At 44.3% G+C, this 8,121-nt stretch overlaps 2 pseudogenes; both read left to right on the top strand.

The window, feature by feature from the left end:
* Positions 1 to 4,433: 4,433 nt before the first annotated feature.
* Positions 4,434 to 5,676, top strand: LOC123989373 (annotated as a pseudogene).
* LOC123989303 lies at positions 5,657 to 6,597 on the top strand (annotated as a pseudogene).
* The last annotated feature ends 1,524 nt before the right edge of the window (positions 6,598 to 8,121 follow it).

Below are 8,121 nucleotides of genomic sequence, written 5' to 3'. Positions count from 1 at the left end.
ACACACACACACACACACACACACACACACACACACACACACACACACACACACACACACACACACACACACACACACACACATGCATATTAGTTTGTAAGTAAACATGGTAATACATTTTCTCACACACACCGAATTACACACACACAAGCTCCACAAACCCGTTGCAAGCCATTCCTGATCTCTGGGCTGTCTGTAGGCGGTGGTTAATACCACAGTGTATCAGCAGAGGGACAGGCTGGGGTGATGGAGCGGCCATGGTCAGCCTCTACCGGACAGCAGGGCGGCACCAGGAGCTGGAAATCACTGGAAAAACCAGAGAGCTGCCATGATGGATGCATGTGGCACGCCCCAGATTGGGAGAATTCCCATCTGTCTCCGAGCAAGAGTGAGTGAGGGTGGACTTATAGAGCCCTGGTCAGACACAACGATGGGCCATCCACACGGACACACACGCGGTCAGGCCGAGTCGGGCAGAACCACGACAGACCAGTGGATTTATGCTTACAGAGGTGCATTGGCTGGATGAATAAACGACTGGCTGTGTGGGAAACACAAAGCTACACTAAACAACCTTCTGATGTATCAAATTCTTTCTGAGAGAAATCACTTTCTATTGATTACTGTCACCATCACTCTCCTTAAACATAAGGCATTATGTGAGCCGGTATGTATCCATACTCTTTGTCCTTGAATACACCGTAGGGAAACATTGTAAAAAAGATATTGTTATTATTTAAAAAAATATTGGTATTATTTAGGTGTCTTATTGTTTGATAATTAAATACAGAAAAAATACTAATGGACTGATCATATTATAGTTTTTCATTTACTTCAAAAAAAGTTCCAAATATAAAATAAAAAGTAAACACCATAATGTACATTTTTAGAACCACAATAAAAAACAATGTTAAAAGGGTAAAACATGTGAGCTTAAATTTAAAGTGTTCTCAATAAAATGTCATTTATTCATACAAATCAAAAATGAAAAGGAACTACAAAATGAGCAACAAAAATGTATTAGCAAACATATTAGCAAAAGCATTAGCAAAAGTATTAGCAAAAGTATTAGCAAAAGTATTAGCAAAAGCATTAGCAAAAGTATTAGCAAAAGTGGGTGCACCGATGTTCATTAGTGATCTATGATCTATTTCTTTTACATCTTAACGTCAAGAAGAAGAATTTGAATCATAATAATTCAGAATTTTGTAATTAACATTTGAATGACAATAATAGTTTCTTATCTTACATTTCTTATTTTTGTCCAGTTCTTGCCATATCCCTTGATCCACAACATCCAGTTTAACATAAACATGCAATCCAATATTATCAAACATTCTGGAGGAGGTTCTTTGTGTAACAGATGATGAAGTGAGGTATGTCCTGACTCACTGGCGTGTGCTGATGACTTGGCAGGGAGTCATTTCAGCATGTTGTGTTTATCCGAACAGTGTGTTTGCATGCCAAGCTCTTTCTTCCTACTCCCTGCCTCTCCCTGCCTCTCCCGGCTTTCCCCTGCTTTTCCGGGCACAATAACTAGAAAGTTCTTTGTGCCGCAAACTATCCTGTCCGGTGTAAAGAAACTCAGTAATTAGGCAAGTTGTGGATGAAAGAGAGAGAGAGAGCTGTCTGTGTGAGTGTTACAGTGAGGTTGGCAGCACTGTGTGAAGCTGGGCCAAGCCGGGCTGAGCCGAGCCGAGCTGAGCCGACAGTGGGGGGGGGGTTCTAGAGAGGATGAGGTTCCTACAGCCAGACGGACAGAACTAAATGCTGCCAACTCAGGTCAAATTATGTTAAATACTATAGAACTTTCTATCAGCAACCTTCTGAGTCTTCCCACATAATGAATACATGATTGAACGATGAAACTGTCCACTGGCAGCAATCAATATACGTATCCCCTGCTTCATGGAAAATAAGGCTTATATTGTGCAAACGAATGATAATCCTTCATGGAAAATGGGAAACTGTCCACATCCTCCCATAGTTCTGTCTCTATGGTCACTGAGGTTGAGCCAGGAAAGAAGCTGCTGACTGTCTGTCTACCAGACCAGAGCTGGTAGTAATAGCTGTCCAGTCTGATGTATGTGATGGTTAGTTGAGTTGTTGTGTGCAGAATGGACTATATGGAATGCCATAGAAGTACAATCTATAGACCTATTCTGCTACAGTAGATAAAGTGATGTGGTGAGGGCCACAAATCCTATCTCCACAATGTTCTCGAACTGCAATATTGTCATAAAAGAGTTCAACATCATTTTATTGATTACTGGTATAATAGACATATTACAGTATTGATCTGATCTGTACCATGACGTGGGTTCCTAAGTCTGATGTCAATATCAGCGGGGCAGGCAAAACTAATCTCCCTCTGAAAGGCTGTGCGCATCAGTAGTTTGATATGGTATGACTGCCCGGGTCAGGGGCCAATCAGGGGTCGTGAGGGGGTCAACCTTATAGTCCAATAAAAACAGCATGACCCACAGACCTGCCCGACCCATCTCCTGGAAACAAGCCCCGCCCCCCACAGCCTGCGGATTCCAATCTCCACCCCATTAGAGCCTGCTGTGTTCCATTCTCTCTCCATCAGGTTCATTCATGTCTTCCTCCCACTGTGTTGACGGGAATTCATTTCAACAATAGGAACAGGTTAATCATCCATTAACCATTGTTGACATGCAATCCAATATTTTTTTTATTCTAAATTACAGATTGTATGATTTCCACTTTAAATGGTCTTGAATGTCTGCTAGTCATTATACAAAATTCCACGAGGAAAAAGTCAAGTGATTTTTCCACTCCATATCATTTGAAGCAATGAAATGGCATTAATTGCAATTTTGGTTGTTTACCGTCAAAGCCTTGACCCAACATGTTCAGTGTTCAATTTGTTCTCACTGATTCATTTATTGGATTGTTCGTTTTCGGAAGACAAACATTTTAACAATGGAACAATAATTGACGACGTCGATGCAAAGATGTCAAAGATTCTAGGATTACAATATGGCTGGACAGAGCTACTTTCTGCCTCTTCTCTTCAGAAACCACAGTATCTTTTTCACTATTGGAATGTATCTATGAGCAGCCTTATAGTTTCTAGGTTTAAACTAACATATAAAGATAAAGGATTTCAAAGACAACTGAGATAATATAAATTGCATTACAATCTAAAGCAGCAATTAGCAAAAAAGAGTTATGCCACTGAGTCATATCCCACTGAGTCATATCCCACTGAGTCATCTCCCACTGAGTCATCTCCCACTGAGTCATATTTCACTGAGTCATATCCCACTGAGTCATATCCCACTGAGTCATATCCCACTGAGTCACCCCCCCCCCCCTTGGGTTGTACCGTGTCGGAGATCTTTGTGGGCTATACTCGGCCTTGTCTCAGGATGGTAAGTTGGTGGTTGAAGATTTCCCTCTAGTGGTGTGGGGGCTGTGCTTTGGAAAAGTGGGTGGGGTTATATCCTTCCTGTTTGGCCCTGTCCGGGGGTGTCCTCGGATGGGGCCACAGTGTCTCCTGACCCCTCCTGTCTCAGCCTCCAGTATTTATGCTGCAGTAGTTTATGTGTCGGGGGGCTAGGGTCAGTTTGTTTATCTGGAGTACTTCTCCTGTCCTATTCAGGTGTCCTGTGTGAATCTAAGTGTGCGTTCTCTAATTCTCTCCTTCTCTCTTTCTTTCTCTCTCTCGGAGGACCTGAGCCCTAGGACCATGCCCCAGGACTACCTGACATGATGACTCCTTGCTGTCCCCAGTCCACCTGGCCATGCTGCTGCTCCAGTTTCAACTGGCCTGGGCCCTAGGACCATGTCCCAGGACTACCTGACATGAGGACTCCTTGCTGTCCCCAGTCCACCTGGCCATGCTCCTGCTCCAGTTTCAACTGTTCTGCCTTACTATTATTCAACCATGCTGGTCATTTATGAACATTTGAACATCTTGGCCACGTTCTGTTATAATCTCCACCCGGCACAGCCAGAAGAGGACTGGCCACCCCACATATGCTCTCTCTAATTCTCTCTTTCTTTCTCTCTCTCGGAGGACCTGAGCCCTAGGACCGTGCCCCAGGACTACCTGACATGATGGCTCCTTGCTGTCCCCAGTCCACCTGACTGTGCTGCTGCTCCAGTTTCAACTGTTCTGCCTTATTATTATTTGACCATGCTGGTCATTTATGAACATTTGAACATCTTGGTCATGTTCTGTTATAATCTCTACCCGGCACAGCCAGAAGAGGACTGGCCACCCCACATAGCCCGGTTCCTCTCTAGGTTTCTTCCTAGGTTTTGGCCTTTCTAGGGAGTTTTTCCTAGCCACCGTGCTTTTACACCTGCATTGTTTGCTGTTTGGGGTTTTAGGCTGGGTTTCTGTACAGCACTTTGAGATATCAGCTGATGTACGAAGGGCTATATAAATACATTTGATTTGATTTGATCTCCCACTGAGTCATCTCCCACTGAGTCATATCCCACTGAGTCATATCCCACTGAGTCATATCCCACTGAGTCATATTTCACTGAGTCATATCCCACTGAGTCACATCCCACTGAGTCATATCCCACTGAGTCATCTCCCACTGAGTCATATCCCACTGAGTCATATCCCACTGAGTCATACCCCAGAGTCATATCCCACTGAGTCATATCCCACTGAGTCATATCCCACTGAGTCATCTCCCACTGAGTCATCTCCCACGGAGTCATCTCCCACTGAGTCATATCCCACTGAGTCATCTCCCACTGAGTCATATTTCACTGAGTCATCTCCCACTGAGTCATCTCCCACTGAGTCATATTTCACTGAGTCATATTTTACTGAGTCATATCCCACTGAGTCATATTTCACTGAGTCATATCCCACTGAGTCATATCCCACTGAGTCATATCCCACTGAGTCATATCGCACTGAGTCATATCCCACTGAGTCATATCCCACTGAGTCATAGCCCACTGAGTCATATTTCACTGAGTCATATCCCACTGAGTCATATTTCACTGAGTCATATTTCACTGAGTCATATCCCACTGAGTCATATCCCACTGAGTCATATCTCACTGAGTCATATCCCACTGAGTCATATTTCACTGAGTCATATCCCACTGAGTCATAGCCCACTGAGTCATATCCCACTGAGTCATATCCCACTGAGTCATATCCCACTGAGTCATATCTCACTGAGTCATATCTCACTGAGTCATCTCCCACTGAGTCATATCCCACTGAGTCATATCCCACTGAGTCATATCCCACTGAGTCATATCTCACTGAGTCATATCCCACTGAGTCATATCCCACTGAGTCATCTCCCACTGAGTCATATCCCACTGAGTCATATCCCACTGAGTCATATCCCACTGAGTCATCTCCCACTGAGTCATATTTCACTGAGTCATATCCCACTGAGTCATATCCCACTGAGTCATATCCCACTGAGTCATATTTCACTGAGTCATAATTCACTGAGTCATCTCCCACTGAGTCATATCCCACTGAGTCATATCCCACTGAGTCATATCTCCCACTGAGTCATATCGCACTGAGTCATAGCCCACTGAGTCATATCCCACTGAGTCATATCCCACTGAGTCATATTTCACTGAGTCATATCTCACTGAGTCATAGCCCACTGAGTCATAGCCCACTGAGTCATAGCCCACTGAGTCATAGCCCACTGAGTCATATCCCACTGAGTCATATCCCACTGAGTCATATTTCACTGAGTCATATCCCACTGAGTCATATTTCACTGAGTCATATTTCACTGAGTCATATCCCACTGAGTCATATTTCACTGAGTCATATTTCACTGAGTCATATCCCACTGAGTCATATTTCACTGAGTCGTATCTCACTGAGTCATATCCCACTGAGTCATATTTCACTGAGTCATATTTCACTGAGTCATATCCCACTGAGTCATATCCCACTGAGTCATATCTCACTGAGTCATATCCCACTGAGTCATATTTCACTGAGTCATAGCCCACTGAGTCATAGCCCACTGAGTCATATCCCACTGAGTCATATCCCACTGAGTCATATCCCACTGAGTCATATCTCACTGAGTCATATCTCACTGAGTTATCTCCCACTGAGTCATATCCCACTGAGTCATATCCCACTGAGTCATATCCCACTGAGTCATATCCCACTGAGTCATATCTCACTGAGTCATATCCCACTGAGTCATATCCCACTGAGTCATATCTCCCACTGAGTCATATCCCACTGAGTCATATCCCACTGAGTCATATCCCACTGAGTCATCTCCCACTGAGTCATATTTCACTGAGTCATCTCCCACTGAGTCATATCCCACTGAGTCATATCCCACTGAGTCATATCTCCCACTGAGTCATATCGCACTGAGTCATAGCCCACTGAGTCATAGCCCACTGAGTCATAGCCCACTGAGTCATAGCCCACTGAGTCATAGCCCACTGAGTCATATTTCACTGAGTCATATCCCACTGAGTCTTATCACACTGAATCGTGTCACAAATATTGAAATATTTACATGTTTGTCTTTAAAGAGACAACACATTAAAGGGTACAACTATAATATAATTGCATCCCAGAAAATCATAAATTAATCCAAAGAAAGATGCAGTCTATGATGAAAATAAAATAACCTATTACATCTGAATGTGTGTGTGTATGTTACTGTGTGTACACACGTGTGTATTAAGAAAATAACTGATGACTCAATGCCATGTGAACTTAAAATGGCCTAGATGAAGCCAAGCCCAATAGCCCAAGTTACAGAGAAGAGAACATTAAATAAAGGGTAATGTTAGGAGAATGTCTAGCTGATGTATTTAAAATCAATTCAAATATGTCATTATATTACAATAACATATGGGAATATATCAAATAATATCCAGTGAACTACAAAGGACTGGAAAAGAATGAAGAGTCACCCTAACCGTAACCCATTTCTGGATTACATTCTTAAACAGGGAAGTCACAGAGTAACAGGACCCATGGAACAATCTATAACTACAGTATCATTCAATAAAACACTGTCCAGTCTTCCATGCTGCTCTGTTCAATCTATTAGAAGGGTCAACTAGTTTGTTAATTCTACAGTAACACAGCTATTACAACTGAGAGCAAACAGACAATGTGGGCTAATGCATGGCCCAGCTATATAATGGCTATAAAATAATACTGTCAATTGCAGTTATTGTAAGGAAATATTGAACTAAGAAACAGATCTGAAACCAGATGGATTCCACTCTATTACTGGCCTGGGGGAGTAGGAGAGACAGGAGGAGTAGGAGAGACAGGAGGAGTAGAAGAGACAGAAGGAGTAGGAGAGACAGAAGGAGTAGGGGAGACAGGAGGAGTAGGGGAGACAGGAGGAGTAGGGGAGACAGGAGGAGTATGAGAGACAGGAGGAGTATGAGAGACAGGAGGAGTAGGAGAGACAGGAGGAGTAGGGGAGACAGGAGGAGTAGGAGAGACAGGAGGAGTAGGAGAGACAGGAGGAGTAGGAGAGACAGGAGGAGTAGGAGAGACAGGAGGAGTAGGGGAGACAGGAGGAGTAGGGGAGACAGGAGGAGTAGGGGAGACAGGAGGAGTAGGGGAGACAGGAGGAGTAGGGGAGACAGGAGGAGTAGGAGAGACAGGAGGAGTAGGAGAGACAGGAGGAGTAGGAGAGACAGGAGGAGTAGGAGAGACAGAAAGAGTAGGAGAGACAGAAAGAGTAGGAGAGACAGGAGGAGTAGGGGAGACAGGAGGAGTAGGGGAGACAGGATGAGTAGGGGAGACAGGATGAGTAGGGGAGACAGGATGAGTAGGGGAGACAGGATGAGTAGGGGAGACAGGAGGAGTAGGAGAGACAGGAGGAGTAATAGAGACAGGAGGAGTAATAGAAACAGGAGGAGTAGGAGAGACAGGAGGAGTAGGGGAGACAGGAGGAGTAGGGGAGACAGGAGGAGTAGGAGAGACAGGAGGAGTAGGAGAGACAGGAGGAGTAGGAGAGACAGGAGGAGTAGGAGAGACAGGAGGAGTAGGAGAGACAGGAGGAGTAGGGGAGACAGGAGGAGTAGGAGAGACAGGAGGAGTAGGGGAGACAGGAGGAGTAGGAGAGACAGGAGGAGTAATAGAGACAG

Source organism: Oncorhynchus gorbuscha, linkage group LG01 (genome assembly GCF_021184085.1).
Source record: "Oncorhynchus gorbuscha isolate QuinsamMale2020 ecotype Even-year linkage group LG01, OgorEven_v1.0, whole genome shotgun sequence".
NCBI classification, from domain to species: domain Eukaryota; kingdom Metazoa; phylum Chordata; class Actinopteri; order Salmoniformes; family Salmonidae; genus Oncorhynchus; species Oncorhynchus gorbuscha.
The sequence above is the reverse complement of the archived record's forward strand: the minus strand, read 5'-3'. Positions and strand labels throughout refer to the sequence as shown.